The sequence below is a fragment of the Melanerpes formicivorus genome, unplaced genomic scaffold (genome assembly GCF_026170545.1).
Source record: "Melanerpes formicivorus ecotype bairdi unplaced genomic scaffold, bMelFor1.0.p_v2 SCAF_55, whole genome shotgun sequence".
Taxonomy (NCBI): domain Eukaryota; kingdom Metazoa; phylum Chordata; class Aves; order Piciformes; family Picidae; genus Melanerpes; species Melanerpes formicivorus.
The window spans coordinates 129,835-150,836 of NW_027142407.1; the positions used below are offsets into that span (position 1 = coordinate 129,835).

The 21,002-nt window shown below is 50.4% G+C and overlaps 1 protein-coding gene across 1 annotated transcript in view; it reads right to left on the reverse strand.

Annotated features, from left to right (window-relative positions):
• Nucleotides 1-21,002, reverse strand: part of CDH10 (cadherin 10) — a 106,712-nt gene that overhangs the window by 56,930 nt on the left and 28,780 nt on the right.

Below are 21,002 nucleotides of genomic sequence, written 5' to 3' on the forward strand. Positions count from 1 at the left end.
CTCCAAGGAGAGCTTTTAACTGCATGTTAATATCTGAAGGGGACCTGCAGGAAGGCTGGGGAAGAACTGTTTAGAAGGGCAGGGAGTGATAGGACTTGGGGTAATGGTTTGAAATTGGACCGGGGTAGGGTTAGATTGGACACAAGGATGAGTGGGAAAATACTGGCACAGGTTGCCCAGGGATTTGGTTCTGGCCCCATCCCTAGAGGCATTCAAGATCAGAATGGGCCTGGGCAGCCTGACCTATTTGGAGGTGTGCCTGCTGACTGCAGGGATGTTGGACAAGATGACCTTTGAGGGTCCCTTCCAGTCCAGTGTAACCTGTGAATCCATGAGCCGCCCAATCTAGCTGGAGGTGTCTCTGCTATCTGCAGAGGGGATTAGACAAGATGACCTTTGAGGGTCCCTTCCAGTCCAGTGTAACCTGTGAATCCATGAGCCAACCAATCTAGCTGGAGGTGTCTCTGCTATCTGCAGAGGGGGTTGGACAAGATGACCTTTGAGGGTCCCTTTTGACCTGAAGCAATCTGTGAATAGAAATCCATCTGGTTAGGCATGTAAAGGTTAGCCAGGTGGGGAGGATGCTGGGGATATGATTATATACAAATTACTATGCTTATGTGAAGATATTTCTTTATATATTTCTATCATAGAATCAAACAGGTTGGAAAAGACCTCAGAGATCATCAAGTCCAACCTGTCACCTAATATTCAACACCTCTGGAGAACTAAACTATAGCTACAAGTGCCACATCCAAGCCTGTCTTGAACACCTCCAGGGATGGAGACTCCACCACCTCCCTGGGCAGCACATCCCAATGGCAAATCTCTCTGTCTGGGAAGAACTTTTTCCTCACCTCCAGCCTAAACTCCCCTGGCACAACTTGAGACTGTGTCCTCTTGTTCTGCTGCTGGGTGCCTGGGAGAAGAGACCAACCCCCACATGGCTACAACCTCCCTTCAGGGAGTTGTAGAGAGCAAGAAGGTCTCCCCTGAGCCTCCTCTTCTCCAGGCTAAGCAACCCCAGCTCCCTCAGCCTCTCCTCACAGGGCTGTGCTCCAGACCCCTCCCCAGCTTTCTTGCCCTTCTCTGGACACATTCAAGTGGGCCCAGAACTGGACACAGGACTCAAGATGTGGCCTAAGCAATGCTGAGCACAAGGCACAATGACCTCCCTGCTCCTTCTGGCCACACTGTTCCTGCTGCAGGCCAGGATGTATTTGGCCTTCTTGGCCTCCTGGGCACACTGCTGCCTCATGTTCAGCTGCTGTCAACCAGTACCCCCAGGTCCCTCTCTGCCTGGCTGCTCTCCAGCCACTCTGACCCCAGCCTGTGGCACTGCCTGGGGTTGTTGTGACCAAAGTGCAGCACCCAACACTTGGACTTGTTCAGTGCTGTCCTGCTGGTCTCTGCCCATCTGCCCAGCCTGGCAAGGTCCCTCTGCAGAGCTCTCCTACCCTCTAACAGATCAACTCCTGCCCCCAGCCTGCTGTCATCTTCACACTTACAGATGAGGGACTCCATCCCCTCATCTAGATCATCAATAAAGACTGTATTGAGATATATATATTATTTGCATCTATTTAAATATTTTCTCTATCTCTATATACAGATAACTGATATGTTAGGTAGCTGCTGTCAAAACCAAAGAGCAAGAGCAGCCTGAGATCCTCAACTCTTTGCCCATGAAAACCTTTCAATTTAGAAACTTCTGAGAGTGTTCTCTCCTATAGACTAGGGGATTCACACTGCTGCAGCTTCCACATTAAATATTGCTGCCTTTGCCTCACATGTTTTCCACCTGGATTGATTTACAAGGATCCCAGTGTTTTATTAATCCTACTATCAAGAGAGCTGAAAAGCCTACAGAAAGTAGTGTCAGAAATGAGGAGGAAATGGTAAAAGCAGCAGCTCTCCAGCGTGCTCCAAATGGCAGCAGAGAGCATCACATGCATCAGAAGAAATGCAACATGACAAGGAAGCAAACCTTGCAAGCACACAAAGTTCTTGAGGTGGTCTTGCAGCATGGAGTGATGCAAATTTAGCCATAAAGTGTAGGAAGTGTTTAAAGAACTGAGGGCCTGCTCTGCAAGCACCCTGGCAGACTGATTTTGGCAAGCCCTGAAGTGAAGTCTCCTTATGGAAAACAATACTGCAAGAGAAGGCAATGGAAAGGGGGCTCAGCTGCAGGACAGTTGGAGCTTCTGGCTAGTTTTCGGTAGATAGCAGATATTAGGTAGGAAAATTGAATTGAATGATGCAGAAAAGTCACTTTTTAGCCCATATCTCTCACTAGATCAAAGGAGGTTCTCCTCCCCCTTTACTCTGCTGTGGTGAGGCCACATGTAGGATTTTGCATCCAGCTCTGGGCTCCTCAGTTCAGGAGGGACAGGGATCTGCTGGAGAGAATCCAAGGGAGGGCTACAAGGATGCTGAAGGGACTGCAGCACTGCCTGGGGAGGAGAGGATGAGAGCCCTGGGGGTGTTCAGTCTGGAGAGGAGAAGATTGAGAATGAATCTGTTCAATGTCTATCAATAGCTGAGGGCTGGGGGTCAGGAAGGAAGGGACAGGGGCAGGCTCTGCTCAGCTGCACCCTGGGATAGGACAATAGGCGATGGATGGGAACTGCAGCACAGGAGGTTCTTCCTGAGCATGAGGAGGAACTTCTGCCCTGTGAGGCTCCCAAAGCCCTGGAGCAGGCTGCCCAGAGAGGTTGTGGAGTCTCCTTGTCTGGAGCCTTTGCAGCCCTGTCTGGATGTGTTCCTGTGTGCCCTGTGCTGGGTTCTGTGCTCCTGCTCTGTCAGGGGGCTGGCACTGGAAGATCTCCAGAGGTCCCTTCCAACCCCTAACATCCTGTGAGCCTGTGAAAGCATCATATGGAAAATGATATTGAAAGAGAAGGCTGATGGCATCTTGGCTTCTGTCAGGAATAGTGTGACCAGCAGGACTAGGGATGGGATCCTGCCCCTCCACATGGCACTGGTGAGGCCTCCTCCTGAGTACTGTGCACAGTAGTCGGAGTGGGTTGGACTGGATGACCTTTGGGGGTCCCTTCCAACCCAGACCATTCTATAACTCTGTGATGCTACATAGTTCTCAAGCTAGGGAGTTATTAATCACAACTCACATTTCTGTTATGTTGAGGCAAAGGCCTAATGAATCAAAGAGGAAGACTTCCAGTAGCTGAAGGGGGCTACAAGAAGGATGGAGAGAGACTGTATGCAAAGGCTTGCAGGGAAAGGATAGAGGACAATGGCTTTAAGCTGGAGAAGAGCAGATTTAGATTGGGTGTTAGGAACAAGTTCTTAACTATCAGGGAAATGGAAAACTGGAACAAGTTATCCAGGGAGGTGGCTGCGGCTCCTTCCCTGGAGATATTCAAGGTGAAGCTCAGTGAGACCCTGGGCAACCTGATCTAGCTTTGGATGTCCCTTCTGAGTGCAGGGACGTTGGACTGGATGAGCTTTGGAGGTCCCTTCCAGCCCAGACCATTCTATGATTCTATGACTAAGTTTCATTCTCAGATCCTTTGACACTTTGCTTTTCAAAAAGCAATGGGAATTTAAAACTTAAAATTTATTATTCAGGATATTATTGGAATCAGAGAATCAAGCAGGCTGGAAAAGACCTCAGAGATCATCAAGTCCAACCTATTACCTAATACCCAACACCTCTGGAGAACTAAACTATAGCTACAAGTGCCACATCCAACCCCCTCTTGAACACCTCCAGGGATGGTGACTCCACCACCTGCCTGGGCAGCACATCGCAATGGCCAATCTCTCTTGCTGGGAAGAACTGCTTCCTTACACCCAGCCTAAACCTCCCCTGGCACAGCTGGAGACTGTGTCCTCTTGTTCTGGTGTTGGGTGCCTGGGAGAAGAGACCAACCCCCACCTGCCTACAACCTTCCTTCAGGGAGTTGGAGAGAGCAAGAAGGTCTCCCCTGAGCCTCCTCTTCTGCAGACTAAGCAACCCCAGCTCCCTCAGCCTCTCCTCACAGGGCTGTGCTCCAGACCCCTCCCCAGCTTTGTTGCCCTTCTCTGGACACCTTCCAGCATCTCAACATCTTTCCTAATCTGAGGAGCCCAGAACTGGACACAGGACTCAAGGTTTGGCCTAAGCAGTGCTGAGCACAGGGCAGAATGACTTCCCTGCTCCGGCTGGCCAAACTGTTCCTTTGTGCCATGGTCTAGTTGACTAGTTAGGGTTGGGTGATTGGCTGGACTTGATGATCTTGGAGTTCTCTTCCAACCTGGTTGATTCTGTGCAATTCTGTGCTTTCCAGCAGGGTGTCCTCTAATCTGTATTGCTGCCTGGTGTCATTTCTCCCCAGGTTCAGGGCTCTACACTTGTCCTCAACTACAAGGTTATCTTTTGCTCTTTGTCCTCTACTTCATGAGGTTCACCTTTGTCCTGCTCTCTAGCCTGTCCAGATCTCACTGGCTAGCAGCACACCACCCCAGCAAGCACTTCAGACACCTTTGCAAGAGCCTCTCACTCAAAAGACAACAAATTGTTTCCTCCTGAATGAATAACTATCAGGTCTAAGTTATCCCTTAAGGAAAAAGTAAACAAAAGGAGACAATACTTTATTGTATGAAGGTTTTTAGGTGTAATTGAAGGCAGCAAATGAGCTCTTTCAAATGAGCAGCTCTTAATGGCCACTAATTGCATCACTCCTTGCATTATAGATCTATGTATTTCTCTCTTTATCAATTAGCTCCAAATGAAGCTGCCTGGAGCTGTTCATAATGCAATTGTCTACTTCTGAACCAAGGAGATAATTGCTGGATTGTCAAAAACCTGCTGATTTCATAGCCTCCACCAAAAACATTTACACACTTCCAGTTAGTAAGTTATAACAGGAACAACCACCCACACCTTGGAACTTCAGGACTCAGTCTGCTTTATGAGGAGGCTCAGGGGAGACCTTCTTGCTCTCTCCAACTCCCTGAAGGGAGGTTGTAGTCAGGTGAGGGTTGGTCTCTTCTCCCAGGCAGCCAGCACCAGAACAAGAGGACACAGTCTCAAGCTGTGCCAGCGGAGGTTTAGGCTGGAGGGGAGGAAAAAGTTCTTCCCAGCAAGAGAGATTGGCCATTGGGATGTGCTGCCCAGGGAGGTGGTGGAGTCACCATCCCTGAAGGTGTTCAAGAAAGGCCTGGATGTGGCACTTGGAGCCATGGTTTAGTTGTCAGGAGGTGTTAGGTATTAGGTAATAGGTTGGACTTGATGATCTCTGAGGTCTTTTCCACCCTGGTTGATTCTGTGATTCTATGATCTATGATAATTTACTGTGTGCCATATTGCTGATAAAAAGGTTCATTGCCTGACTCAAGCTGCACCAGGGGAGCTTAGGCTGGAGGTGAGGAACAAATTCTTCCCAGCAAGAGAGATTGGCCACTGGGATGTGCTGCCCAGGGAGGTGGTGGAGTCACCATCCCTGGAGGTATTTAGGAAGAGCCTGGATGAAGCACTTGGTGCCATGGTTGAGTTGATCAGATGGAGTTGAGTGACAGGTTGGACTTGATGATCTCTGAGGTTTTTTTCCATCATGGTTAATTCTATTCTCTCTTAAGTGTCCCAGGTTGCCCAGGGAGGTGGTGGAAGCCTCCTGCCTGGAGGTGTTTGCAGCCAGGCTGGATGTGGCTGTGAGCAACCTGCTGTAGTGTGAGGTGTCCCTGCCCATGGCAGGGGGTTTGGAACTGGCTGAGCCTTGAGGTCCCTTCCAGCCCTGCCAATTCTGTGAATCTATGAAAAGACCTTGCTGGTGCATACATCCATTAGGCAGCCCTGCTTACCCAAGCCCCTGTGCATTAGCTTACTTTTGTAACTCCACCAAATTCCATCTGAGCTTTCTTTCCTTCTGCTGACCTAATTCAACACGAAGGAAATTCAATAACAGCTCCTAATATCTGAAGCATTATTTCCCAAGAGGAATTTAACACCACTTCTACATCAAATAATAATGGAATGTATGCACTGATGGCAGCCAGAAAGCAAAGAAATGCACAAAAGCAAGACAAAAATACTCACCCCCAAAACAAAACCAACTACCCAAACCTCTCAAACAAACCAACAAGACAAACAAAAAACCATAGGCAAATATATATGTTCTTTAAAACAAGCAAACAGCTTGCTGATATTTAGGTATGTCTGCTGCAGGCCAAGAAGGCCAAAGGCATCCTGGCCTGCAGCAGGAACAGTGTGGCCAGCAGGAGCAGGGAAGTCATTCTGCCCTGTGCTCAGCACTGCTTAGGTCACACCTTGAGTCCTGTGTCCAGTTCTGGGCTCCTCAGGTTAAGAAAGATGTTGAGTTGCTGGAAGGTGTCCGGAGAAGGGCAAGAAAGCTGGGGAGGGGTCTGGAGCACAGCCCTGTGAGGAGAGGCTGAGGGAGCTGGGGTTGCTTAGCCTGGAGAAGAGGAGGCTCAGGGGAGACCTTCTTGCTGTCTGCAACTCCCTGAAGGGAGGTTGTAGCCAGGTGGGGGTTGGTCTCTTCTCCCAGGCATCCAGCACCAGAACAAGAGGACACAGTCTCAAGCTGTACCAGGGGAGGTTTAGGCTGGAGCAAGAGAGCTTGGCCATTGGGATGTGCTGCCCAGGGAGGTGGTGGAGTCACCATCCCTGGAGGTGTTTTGGAAGAGCCTGAATGAGGCACTTAGTGCCATGGTTTAGTTCATTAGATAGGGCTGGGTGATAGATTGGACTTGATGGTCTCTGAGGTCTCTTCCAACCTGGCTGATTGTGTGATACTTAGCCACAACCAAGAAATGCAGCTAAGGTAAGAAAAGGCAGCAGAAGCCAGAAGCCAGTATCTACCAGAGCAAGGTTGCTAATAAACAAGACAAAAAGTTAGCTCATAATGACTAACTTGGTTGGATATCTACCCAAGGGGATTATTTAGAGCTTATCATTCTTGTCCCTTTTCCATCCCAGGCTGATTTCTTTACATTCTGCCCCTTTCTCTCCAAGATCTGTGGAAAGTTTCCTAGGCACAGCCTCAAACCAGCCCAGCCTTCCAGGAGAAATGGTTGTTCCCTGTCTGCTAAGGATGCAGCCCTCCTGCTGCCATCTAATTAGCAGGAATGGGGCGATCCATGCTGCAGGCACAGGCACTAGCACAAGTTTCAGGAGCCACTGTGCAGACATCAATGAACAGGTTATTAAATCACACAGCTCTCTAAGCAGGCACGGGCTCTCAGTGCCCCAATTATTCATGGTTTAGTGAACTGCCTCTGCTCTCTGAAGCTGCAAGGTTTCAGCCTCAGCTGAAGATATAAACTCCTGATGAGATTGGGGGGAGTTTTGGAGATAGTTGGCACACTCCTCTGCTTCTGCTGCTGCTCTAATAAGGCTTAGAGTTGGCTGGCAGGTGAAAGCATTGGGTAGCAAAGAAGAGATTTGAGATTCCACCTGCCCTGGAGCAGCAGCATGGCTTTTTCTCAGCCATTCAAGAAGGGATTTGAGATTCCACCTGTCCTGGAGCACAAGCATGGCTTTTTCCCAGCCATTCAAGAAGGGATTTGAGATTCCACCTGCCCTGGAGCAGCAGCATGGCTTTTTCCCAGCCATTCAAGAAGGGATTTGAGATTCCACCTGCCCTGGAGCAGCAGCATGGCTTTTTCCCAGCCATTCAAGAAGGGATTTGAGATTCCACCTGTCCTGGAGCAGCAGCATGGCTTTTTCCCAGCCATTCGATAAGGGATTTGAGATTCCACCTGCCCTGGAGCAGCAGCATGGCTTTTCCCCAGCCATTCAAGAAGGGATTTGAGATTCCACCTCCCTGCAGCAGAAGCATAGTATCATAGTATCATATTATCAGTCAGGGTTGGAAGGGACCACAAGGATCATCTAGTTCCAACCCCCCTGCCATGGGCAGGGACACCCCACACTAGATCAGCCTGACCAGAGCCTCATCCAGCCTGGCCTTAAACCCCTCCAGGGACAGGGCCCCAACCACCTCCCTGGACAACCCATTCCAGGGCTTCACCACTCTCATGGGGAAGAACTTCCTCCTCACCTCCAGCCTGAATCTCTCCACCTCCAGCTTCATTCCATTCCCCCTAGTCCTATCACTCCCTGAGATCCTGAGCAGTCCCTCCCCAGCCTTCTTGTAGCCCCCTTCAGATACTGGAAGGCCACAATGAGGTCACCTCAGAGCCTTCTCTTCTCCAGACTGAACAGCCCCAACTCCTTCAGTCTGTCCTCACAGGAGAGATGCTCCAGCCCTCTGCTCCTCCTCGTGGCCCTTCTCTGGACACCAGCACCTCCAGATCCCTCTTGTCATAGGGGCTCCAGAACTGGAGGCAGTACTCCAGGTGGGGTCTCAGCAGAGCTGAGCAGAGGGGGAGAATCACCTCCCTTGCCCTGCTGGCCACACTTCTCCTGATGCAGCCCAGGATCTGATTGGCTTTTGGGGCTGCAAGTGCACACTGAGAGCTCCTGTTGAGCTTCTCCTCCCCCAGCACCCCCAAGGCTCTCTCCTCAGGGCTGATCTCCAGCCAGTCCCTGCCCAGCCTGGATTTGTGCCTGGGATTGCCTCGACCCAGATGCAGGACCCTGCACTTGGTCTTATTGAACCTCATGAGGTTGGCTTGTGCCCACCTCTCCAGCCTGTCCAGGTCCCTCTGGATGGCCTCCCTTCCCTCCAGCCTGTGTCTGCTGCACCACACAGCTTGGTGCCATCAGCAAACTTGCTGAGGGTGCACTCAATGCCACTGCCCATGCCACCCACAAAGATGTTGAACAAGGCTGCTCCCAGGACTGATCCCTGAGGGACTCCGCTTGTCCCTGGCCTCCACTGGGACATGGAGCCATTGACAGCCACTCTTTGGGTGCAGCCATCAAGCCATCTAGCGGTCCACCCATCAAACCCATGTGTCACCAGCTTGGAGACCAGGATGTGGTGCAGGACAGTGTCGAAGGCTTTGCTCAGGTCCAGGTAAACGACATCAGTTGCTTGCCCCTCATCTATTAATGTTGGTTTTTTTCCCATTCAAGAAGGGATTTGAGACTCCACCTGCCCTGCAGCAGGAGCATGGCTTTTTCCCCAACCATTCAGCATGGTTCATTACAGTTCAGCCTGCTCAGGGAAACCCTTCTGAGCAGAAAGAAAGCATTTTAAAGTCCCCAGGTCTAGATTTTCAATGATCTCTCGGCTTTAGCTCTTGGCAACACCCAGATGGAATGCTCTGAACCCTTTCATTTCCAGAAGAATCCTCCTCTGTCAAAGATGCAATGCAGTCAATTAGAGAAAGCAAATCAGGTGTTAAAATCTCTCCAGCATATGCTCCTCTCTCTAATCTACAACATGATGGTGAAGTAAATGGATTTCCTTGCCCTCATGAGTCACTGTTTTCCTCCCACTCGACAGCTTTTCAGGGAAGTAAAATCATTCTGGAACTTTCTGGTTGCTGCTTCCCATCAGGATGCAGCTTTGTCCTCCTCTACACCACTGCTCTCTTAGAATCACAGAATGCTCTGGGTTGGAAGGGACCTCCAAAGCTCATCCAGTCCAACCCCCTCTGTACTCCAGGGACATCCTCAACTAGATCAGGTTGCCCAGAGCTCTCTCCAGCCTCACCTTGAACAGCTCCAGGGATGGAGCCTCAACCACCTCCCTGGGCAACCTGTTCCAGTGTTCCATCACCCTCCTGGTGCATCCAATCTCAATCTGCTCTGCTCTAGTTTTAAGCAATTGCCTCTCATCCTTTCCCTGCAGGCCTTTGGGAACAGTCTCTCTCTGCAGCCTTCTTGTAGCTCCCTTCAGGTCCTGGCAGGCTGCTATTAGGTCTGCCTGGAGCCTTGTCCTCTCCAGGCTGAATACCCCCAGCTCCCTCAGCCTGTCCTCATAGTAGAGCTGCTCCGATCCCCTGATCACTTTCATGACCCTCCTCTGGACCCTCTCCATCAGGTCACTCTCCCTCCTTTCTCTCTCATGCACATTAAACATCAGAAAAGGAGGAGGTTTTAGCTGTGAGAGGTGGATTGTGTGGGTCTGGAATCTTGTTCTGACCTTTTGGGTTTTTTTGGGGGTTTGTTTGTTTGGTTTTAATAGAGGAAAGGAAAGGGAAATCCAATCAAATATTAAAAGCTGCAATTGGTTTTGGGTTTGGTTGTGGTTTTCTTTGTAGTAGATGATGCAGAGGGCTGCCTTTCATATCAAAGAGAAAAATAACCTGCTAATAATGGAATCTGGGTGTTTTAGAAGGCAGCATGGCCATGGGCTATGCACAAAGCAGATAATCACTTAGGAAGGAGCACACTGGAGTAATTCAAGGCAGAGCAAGGAAAGAGCTACATTTACTCCATCTGGGAGAACAGATCAGATGAACTATGGAGTAAATAAAGCTCCAAAACCTGATGGGGGAGGGGTTAACTCAAATGAGGAGGACAGACCTTACCCAAATGGGAGAGAGAACGGCAACAAAGTTGGTGAGGGGTTTGGAACACAGCCCTATGAAGAGAGGCTGAGGGAGCTGGGGTTGCATAGCCTGGAGAGGAGGAGACTCAGGGGTGACCTTATTGCTCTCTACAACTACATGAAGGGAGGTTGTAGACAGGCAGAGGTTGGTCTCTTCTCCCAGGCAGCCAACACCAGAACAAGAGGACACAGTCTCAGGCTGCACCAGGGGAGGTTTAGGCTGGAGGTGAGGAGGAAGTTCTACACAGAGGGAGTGATTGCCCATTGGAATGGGCTGCCTGGGGAGGTGGTGGAGTCAGCATCACTGGAGGTGTCCAGGAGGAGACTTGATGGGGTGCTTGGTGTCATGATTTAGTTATTTAGGTGGTGTTGGATTGGTTGATGGGTTGGACACGATGATCTTGAAGGTCTCTTCCAACATGGTTTATTCTACTAAATTCTATTCTATTAACTGTGTGGCTAAGACTGCATCATTTGCATCACTGATGTGGAAAAGCATGCTATGTTGGCTGGCAAGCCAGAGAATTTAAGTTGCTTTCAGCCCAGAACAGCGAATCTACAGCTGCCTTTGTGCTGAAATCCTGGAGAAATTGGCTGCTCCTGGCTTTGGCGAGGGCAGGCTGTCCTGGAGGAAAAACTGGCTGGCTAGTCAGGCCCAAAGAGGTGTAGTCAGTGGAATCCAGTGGGCAGCTATTGTCTCAATCCTCTTTTTACAGAAGGCATGGTTCTTTTATGGATCCCCAAAATTAAAACAAGTGCTGAGCACAGGGCAGAATGACCTCCCTGCTCCTGCTGGCCACACTGTTCCTGCTGCAGGCCAGGATGCCATTGGCCTTCTTGGCCACCTGGGCACACTGCAGGCTCATCTTCAGCCTACTCTCAACCAGTACCCCCAGGTCCCTCTCTGCCTGGCTGCTCTCAGCCACTCTGACCCCAGCCTGTAGCTCTGCCTGGGGTTGTTGTGGCCATGTGCAGAACCTGGCACTTGGATGTGTTCAATCTCCTGCCCTTGGACTCTGCCCATCTGTCCAGCCTGGCAAGGTCCCTCTGCAGAGCCCTCTTACCTTCTAACAGATCAACTCCTGCCCTCAGCATGGTGTCACCTGCAAACTTACTGCTGATGGACTCAATGCCCTCATCCAGATCATCAATAAAGTACTAACAAGCCACTCTCTGCTCTTCCTCTTGTCCCATGTACAGGGAGGCTAGATGAGGGAGGAGAGAGCTAGCAGGGCAGGGGAAGCTACAAGTAGCCTCCTGGTTTTTCCCAGGGGGGTTCTTGTGTTGTTTATAAATGACATTTCTATGTACATGTTGTGTACTTTGGACATATTCACCACATCTCACATTGTAGCCTTGCTTGTGAATGCAGCTTCATTTGCTTTCCAGCTGAGCTGCTCTGGCAATTTGATGTTGGGGGGGAAATGTCACAGCTGAAGTGTGAGAGAGGATCCTTCTCTTAGGAAAGCTTGTCAACAATCAAGTGCACTTTTCAGTGGTTGCACTTTCAGTCTAACAAGTATGAGGGGAGGGAAAGAAAAAGGCACAATGTTTGAAAAGCTTTCTTGTTGCATTTGACATAAATAAAACCTCTTGAATGGCAAGAAGGGAGAACTGCACTGCATTTGGAACTCTTTCATAGAAATGTCAGGGTTGGAAGGGAGCTCAAGGCTCAGCCAATCCGAGGCCCCCTGCCATGGGCAGGGACACCTCACACTACAGCAGGTTGCTCACAGCCACATCCAGCCTGGCTGCAAACACCTCCAGGCAGGAGGCTTCCACCACCACAGAGCCACAGAGATGCTGCAGGCAGTGGAAGATCTTCCTCAGGAGGAGAGTCTGAGGGAGCTGAGGGCTCTGGAGCTTGGAGAGGAGGAGCCTGAGAGGTGAGCTCCTTGCTGGGGCTAAAGCTGTGCAGGGGCAGTGCCCAGAGGCTGGAGCCAGGCTCTGCTGGGGACTGCCCAATGCCAGCCCAAGGGGCAGTGGTGGAAGCTGAGCCAGGGGAGGTGCCATGGAAACAGGAGGAAGAATTATTTCCCTCTGAGGATGACAGAGGGCTGGAGCAGGCTGCCCAGGGGGGTTGTGGAGTCTCCCTCTCTGGAGATATTCTGAACCCACCTGGATGTGTTCTGTGTGATCTGCTCTGGGTGACCCTGCTCTGGCAGAGGGGTTGGACTGGATGAGCTTTCAGGGTCCCTTCCAGCCCCTCACATTCTGTGATTCTGTCATCTAGTTGCAATGCACTGCAGAGAGGATAATGTTAGGTGCAAAAGACTACAGATTGTTAAACAGCATGCATGTATCTGGTGTGTTCTGAAGCGGTTTCTCATCATGAGTTAATATTTAAAGCAACTTGCAGACAAGTTGTGGAGGCTGTTCTGTAACTCTGACTCACTAAAGGTGAAGAAATGATGATCAGTTCATCCAAGCATCTCACTGAATGTGAAGAAAGGATGATCAGTTTATCCAACCATAGCAAACCAGTCAAGGAAATGGTAGTGCCACTTCCTACGTTTTTAACTGCTGCTCATAACTTCAGGTCCAGCAGACTGCAGCTTTTGCTTTGCTGTGTAAGGTGAGAACAAGGAAAGCCCAGAAAGCAAATCACATCCTGGGCTGCAGCAAGAGAAGCATAGCCAACAGGATGAGGGAGTGATTCTCCCCATCTGCTCCACTCTGCTGAGACCACAGCTGCAGCTCTGGAACCAGTTCTGGAGCCTCTGTGCCAGGAAGGATCGAGAGGTGCTGGAAGGTGTCCAGAGAAGGGCCAGGAGGAGGAGCAGAGGGCTGGAGCTGCTCTGCTGTGAGGACAGACTGAGGGAGTTGGAGCTGTGCAGTCTGGAGAGGAGAAAGGCTCTTAGGAAGACCTTCTTATGGCCTCCAGTATCTGAAGGGAGCTCCAAGAAAGCTGGGGAGGGACTTTTGAGGGTGTCAGGGAGGGATAGGAGCAGGGGGAATGGAGCAAAACTAGAAAGGGGTAGATTGAGATTGGCTGTGAGGAAGAAGTTGTTCCCCATGAGGGTGGTGAGAGCCTGGCACAGGCTGCCCAGGGAGGTGGTGGAAGCCTCCTGCCTGGAGGTGTTTGCAGCCAGGCTGGATGTGGCTGTGAGCAACCTGTTGTGGTGTGAGGTGTCCCTGCCCAAGGCAGGGGGTTGGGACTGGCTGAGCCTTTAGGTCCCTTCCAACCCTGACAGTTCTGTGATTCCATGAAAAATCTTCTTTTTGTTCTGCCTATCTCAGTCATGAAAAGGTTGTGGCTTGGCTAGCTGTGAAAACAGACATCTGCTCTTAGGTAGCACATCCCTGGAATGGGTTGTTCAGGGAGATGGTTGAGGCCCCATCCCTGGAGGTGTTTAAGCCCAGGCTGGATGAGGCTCTGGCCAGGCTGATCTAGTGTGGGGTGTCCCTGCCCATGGCAGGGGGGTTGGAACTAGATGATCCTTGTGGTCCCTTCCAACCCTGGCTGATACTATGATACTATGATCTCCCTTCAGATAGGGGACCACAAATGTGTCTGATAAACTGCTGATGGAGATGGAGGTAAGGAAAAACTCTCAGTGCTTCTGGGTGATGTAAAATTCCACCAGCATTTTACTTTTCAGCTGCTTCTCTTTTAAGTAAGCTGCACCTTCTGCAGAGAGCAGCAAATACGTGCAGACAGTGTCTGCTTCTAGCAGTCAGAGTGCTTGAGAGGTAGAGTTCCTGCTGGGGGCTGGCACGCACAAAGCCTCTTGTTCATGCTTGAACCTATGGAGAACAAGGTCACAGCTAAATGTTCTGTACTTGGTTGGGGTTGCAGAAAGCAAAAGGCTGTCCCTGCAGGGAGAACTTGTCCAAGTTTTGAGCCACAACCTGCCCAGGAAAAAAGCTATTTTACCCCTTCCCCAGGAGTGAAACAAAAATGCTCCACACTGGATTGCAAATCAAAATGGAAACTCTGTTTGCACATATGTAGAATCATAGAATCTTAGGATTGTTAGGATTGAAGGGGACCTCAAAGATCACCCTGTTCCAGCCCCCCTGCCCGGAGCAGGGACACCTCACACCACAGCAGGTTGCTCACAGCCACATCCAGCCTGGCTGCAAACACCTCCAGGCAGGAGGCTTCCACCACCTCCCTGGGCAGCCTGTGCCAGGCTCTCACCACTCTCATGGGAAACAACTTCTTCCTGACACCCGATCTCAATCTATCCATTTCTAGTTTTGCTTCATTCCCCCGGCTCCTATTCCTCCCTGACACCCTCAAAAGTCCCTCCCCAGCATTCTTGGTACCCCCTTCAGATCCTGGAAGGCCACAAGAATGTCTCCTGGGAGCCTTCTCCTCTCCAGCCTGCACAACCCCAACTCACTCAGTCTGTCCTCACAGCAGAGCAGCTCCAGCCCTCTGCTCCTCCTCATGGCCCTTCTCTGGACACCTTCCAGCACCTCCAGATCTTTCCTGCAACAGAGGCTCCAGAACTGGCCCCAGAGCTGCAGCTGTGGTCTCAGCAGAGCAGAGTTGAGGGGCAGAATCCCCTCCCTGGCCCTGCTGGTTATGCTTCTCTCACTGCAGGCCAGGATGTGATTTGCTCTCTGGGCTGCAAGTGGATGCTTCTCTTCTGTATCCTGCTTTTATGTGCCCTGTTTCAAGCCTATTTGGTAAAGGTCATCAAGTTCATGAATACTCATGGACTTTCTGTTAGTTAAGTGAAGCCATCAAGTTTATGAGTAGTAATGGACTTCCTATTAATCATATTAATCATCTGTGCAGTGATGAGGAGAGGGGAAGGGAGGTGTGTGGTAGACAAGAAGGGGAAAAAAAAACCCAAAGTTCCTACCTGTAGGCTAGAACTGTGCTCTGAAGAGCTATAAATGCACTGCAGTTCTTCTGGCTGTGTAACTCCAGTCATGGAGCAGTGACACAATGGAGAGTGCACTGCTGAGCAGCTAGGGAATGGAGCAACAAGCAGCATCTCCTGTCCAACTCTTTCAAACAAGTTATCTGTGTATTCTATGAGGGAGGATGTGCAGACCAAGAATCATGCAGTGCTTTGGGATGCAAGGGATATCTAAAGGTCATCCAGCCCAACCCCCTCTGCAGCTAGCAGGGACAACCTCAACTGGATCAGGTTGTCCAGAGCCCTGTCCAGGCTCACCTTGAATATCTCAGTGGAACCAAATTAGAACTGGGTAGATTCAGATTGGCTGTTAGGAAGAAGTTGCTCCCCATGAGGGTGGTGAGAGCCTGGCACAGGGTGCCCAGGGAGGTGGTGGAAGCTTCATCCCTGGAGGTTTTAAAGGCCAGGCTGGATCCCTGAGGCTGTTTAGTCTGGAGAGGAGAAGAATGTGAGGTAACTGATTAATGTCTATCAATATCTGAGGGCTGGGGGTCAGGAAGGAAGGGACAGGGCCAGGCTCCGCTCAGCTGCACCCTGGGATAGGACAAGGAGCAATGGATGGAAACTGCAGCCCAGGAGGTTCCACCTCAGCAGGAGGAGGAACTTCTGCCCTGGGAGGCTGCCAGAGGCCTGAAGCAGGCTGCCCAGAGAGGTTGTGGAGTCTCCTTCTCTGGAGACTGTCAAGACCCATCTGGATGTGTTCCTGTGTGACCTGTGCTGGATTCTATGCTCCTGCTCTGGCAGGGGGGTTGGACTCAATGATCTTTGGAAGTCCCTTCCAGCCCCTGACATCCTGTGATTGTTCCTCAGACAGAGATTGCTGAACTCCCTGGAATAATACAGGTGACCAAAATCTCATCTGCTTTACTTCCCCAAATACAGAATTAACCAGGTTGGAAAAGACCTTTGAGGTCATCAAGTCCAACCTATCACCCAGCACCATCTGATCAACTCAACCATGGCACTGAGTGCTTCATCCAGAAAGCTGTGTGCCAGATGAATTATTGAGTGCAGTTGTGTGGGCTTGAGCAGTCCTTCCCTCTAAAAGATGTGAAGTAGAAGGCAAATATAGAAAGGCCTCTGTAATTAGTGCATGAGTAGATGCATCCTGAAGGCCTAAGCATGGTTCAGAGTGCCTGGAGAATAAATAGCTCCAGCTGAGCTGTTAAATTTTCCTGTCCTTTACTTACAGAATACAGAATTAACCAGGTTGAAAGAGACCTTTGGATCATTGAGTCCAACCTATCACCCAGCACCATCTGATCAGCTCAACCATGGCACCAAGTGCCTCATCCAGGCTCTTCCTGAACACCTCCAGGGATGGTGACCCCACCACCTCCCTGGGCAGCACATCCCAATGGCCAATATCTCTTGCTGGGAAGAAATTCTTCAGAGAAACACAGGACAATTATCTTGCTGGAATTTTTTGTGTCTGTCAACTACTACCTAGCCTCTGGACTCTGTTTCTCTTCAGAATTAGAGAATGTATCATCACAAAGTGCACAGGAAATAAAGAGATTTAATTGAACAACAGCATTGTTTTCCGAAGTGGAAAGACATTCTCATGATGCCTTTGAAGCTTACAGAATGTAGAGGTGATTCTGCCTCTTCACACCACTCTGGTAAGACCTCACCTGGAGTACTGTGTCCAGCTCTGGAGCCCTCATTGCAGGAAGGACCTGGAGCTGATGGAGAGGGTCCAGAGGAGGACCACAGAACAGATCAGGGGGTTGGAGCAGCTCTGCTACAAAGACAGGCTGAGGGAGCTGGGGGTGATCAGTCTGGAGAAGAGAAGGCTCTGGGGAGACCGAATAGCAGCCTGCCAGGACCTGAAGTGGGCTACAGGAAGGATGGAGAGAGACTGTTTGCAAAGGCCTGCAGTGACAGGATGAGGGACAATGACTTCAAACTAGAGCAGAGGAGATTGAGATTGGACATGAGGAACAAGTTCTGCACCAGGAGGGTGGTGGAAGACTGGCACAGGTTGCCCAGGGAGGTGGTTGAAACAGGTTGCCCAGGGAGGTGGCTGAGGCTCCATCCCTGGAGATATGCAAGGTGAGGATGGACAGAGCTCTGGGCAACCTGATCTAGTTGAGGATGTCCTTGATGACTACAGAGGGGGATGAGCTAAATGGCCTTTGGAGGCCCCTTTCAACCCAAACCACTCTGATTCTAGTACAAAGCATTCTTGTTTTCCGGCACAAAATGTGTTTTTCACAGGGGTTTCTTCTTCCACCTTGTACTGTATTATGTACAGCATTTAAATCTCACTTCAGACTGAGTGATGCTATCTCAGGCAATTCTGTGCACATTTTCCTCTACAGAATAGTTTTGTCTGAACTTAGCAGAGGTCTAGACCAAATAAAAAAAAAAACAAAGAAGTGAAAAGAAATCTCTCTTGTAAAGATCACAAATAAGCAACCACAAGGAGAGTGCAGAGAAATAATCTCTAGCTCCAAGAGTCAACAGCGTGCTCAAACAAAGTCTCTGCTCAGTGATAAACAGACTTCCACCCAGTCCTAGCCTCCTGAGGGGGAAAAAAACATGATGTAAATACCACCAATTCCCTGAGAAGTCTGCCTTGAGCAAAGGTCTTATTCTCAGGACAACAAGAATTCCATAGCTCTGCTGTATTAAAAGGCAAACACCTTCCCATTTCAAATATACCTGGAGCTGAGCAAAGCCTTCAATGCTGCCCCACACCACATCCTGGCCCCCAGGCTGGTGCAGGATGGCTTCCATGGATGGAACATTCAGTGGGTACAGAACTGGTCTGAGGTCTGTATCCATTGAGTGGCAGTCAATGGCTCCATGGCTGAGTGGAGGCCAGGGATAAGTGGAGTCCCTCAGGGATCAGTACTGGGAGCAGTCTTGGTCACCATCTTTGTTGGTACCATGAACAGAGGCACTGAGTGCACCCTCAGCAGGTTTGCTGATGACACCAAGCTGTGTGGTGCAGCAGACACAGGCTGGAGGGAAGGGATCCATCCAGAGGGACCTGGACAGGCTGCAGAGCTGAGCCCAGGACAACCTCAGGAGGTTCAACAAGACCAAGGGCAAGGTCCTGCAGCTGGCTCAGGGCAACCCCAAGCACTGATAGAGGCTGGGCAGTGACTGGCTGGAGAGCAGCCCTGAAGAAAAGGACCTGGGAGTGCTGGGGGAGGATAAACTCCACAGGAGCCAGCAGTGAGCACTTGCAGCCCAGAGAGCCAAGCAGAGCCTGGGCTGCAGCAAGAGAAGTGTGGCCAGCAGGGCCAGGGAGGGGATTCTGCCCCTCTGATCCACTCTGCTGAGACCACAGCTGCAGCTCTGGGGCCAGTGCTGGAGCCTCTGTGCCAGGGAGGGTCTGGAGGTGCTGGAAGGTGTCCAGAGCAGGGCCATGAGGAGGAGCAGAGGGCTGGAGCTGCTCTGCTGTGAGGACAGACTGAGGGAGTTGGGGTTGTGCAGTCTGGAGTGGAGAAGGCTAACAGGAGACCTTCTGGTGGCCTTCCAGTATCTGGAGGGGGCTCCAAGAAAGCTGGGGAGGGACTTTTGAGGCTGTCAGGGAGGGATAGGAGGAGTGGGAATGGAGCAAAACTAGAAGTGGGTAGATAGAGTGTCTGTTAGGAAGAAGTTGTTTCCCATGAGAGTGGTGAGAGCCTGGCACAGGTTGCCCAGGGAGGTGCTGGAAGCCAGGGGAGGTTCAGGCTGGAGGTGAGGAGAAAGTTCTTCCCAGCAAGAGAGATTGGCCATTGGGATGTGCTGCCCAGGGAGGTGTTGGCGTCCCCATCCCTGGAGGTGTTTAGGAAGAGCCTGGCTGAGGCACTTGGTGCCATGGTTGAGTTGATCAGATGGTGTTGGGTGAGAGGTTGGACTTGGTGATCTCGAAGGTCTTTTCCAGCCTGCTTAATTCTGTATCCTGTATTCTTGAACTGGAGAGCCCAGGACTGGCCTTAATACTCCAGGTGTGGCCTCCCCAGGGCTCAGCAGTGCTCAGCAATAGGATCTGGGGAAAGGAGGAGGAGGAATTGGGACATTTGAAGTCATGGCATTTGTCTTCCAAAGGAACTGCTAACGCGAAGGAGCCCTGCTGCCCTGGAAACAGCTGAGCAGTTGCCTGCCAGCATGAAGTGTGAATGAAGTCCTTATTTTACTCAGCTTTTGAGTGCAGCTTTTGATTTCTCAATTAAGCTCTTTTTTGTGGGTGAGTTTTCCCACTTTGATCCTTCACTTTCTCTCCCTTATCCCACTGAAAAGAGAGTGAGGGAGCAGCTGTGTGGTGCTTAACTGCCTTCCAGACATTCAGTCTTTACTTTTGTCTAATCCTCACAGAAAACTCTCTCAAACAAAGGTAATATCTCAGGCTAACCAGGCCCAGATGACCTGGATATTTCCATCAAGACATTCCTTCAAACTACTTGCAGAGGGAAGCACTGCAGAAGATCACAGAACCACTTGTACTGCACTCTCCTTACCACTCTTGGATTGCAAAATGTTCTTGGTTGGAGCTGAAAACAGCTGTGGGCTGAGGACAGAATGAACCTACCCCAAAAAAGGAGCAAATGACCACACTCACACAGCAATGGAGGTACAAAAGGTGAGGATAAAGTTCTTCACAGAAAGAGGCCACTGGAATGAGCTGCCCAGGGAGGTGATGGAGTCCCTGGAGGTATTCAAGAAAGGCTTGGATGTGGCACTTGGAGCCATGGTTGAGTTGTCAGGAGGTGTTAGGTATTAGGTAATAGGTAGGACTTGATGATGTCTGAGGTCTTTTCCAACCTGGTTGTTTCTATATGTCCAAAAGGATAGTTAAACACCCTCAGAATCAGCCCTGTCTTAGTCCTCCCTCTCTTCCCCCAGCTAAGCCACACAACCAGGCCTCAACCAGAGCACAGAATCACAGAAACATTCAGGCTGGAGCAGAGCTTCAGCATCACCAAGGCCAACCCAGAACCCTGCTCTGCAAGGCTCAGCCCTAAACCACAGCCCCAAGCACCACAGCCAAACCACCTTCAAACACAGCCAGGCTTGGGGACTCCACTACCCCCCGGGCAGCACATTCCAAGCCCTGACCACTCTGCATGGGGAAAGATTCTTCCCACTGCCTCTTGTTCTGTCACTAATCACTTGTGAGAAGAGACCAGCAGCAACCAGTTATGGAATGGAATGGAATGGAATGGAATGGAATGGAATGGAATGGAATGGAATGGAATGGAATGGAATGGAATGGAATGGAATGGAATGGAATGGAATGGAATTAACCAGGTTGGAAGAGACCTCAGAGATCATGGAGTCCAACCTATCACCCAACACCATCAACTCAACCATGGCACCAAGTGCCTCAGCCAGGCTCTTCCTAAACACCTCCAGGGATGGGGACTCCACCACCTCCCTGGGCAGCACATTCCAGTGGCCAATCTCTCTTGCTGGGAAGAATTTCTTCCTCACCTGTGGCCTAAACCTCCCCTGGCACAGCTTGAGACTGTGAAAGGCAACTCAGTTATGTTAAGTTCTGGGACTTTTCTTGGGTGGTTTATGGTCTTTATTTTGGTGACTCCTATGTGCAAATCAGCAGCAGCATGCTCCTGTATTGACAAAATCAAACCACCTCAGCATGCCAGCCAGGCATGCTCAAGGGCCATACACTGTTCCTTGCAAATCACAGTTTAGTTCAAAGCACTGCCCTTAATGAATGGTCTGCTGGAATACAACAGGCACTGGC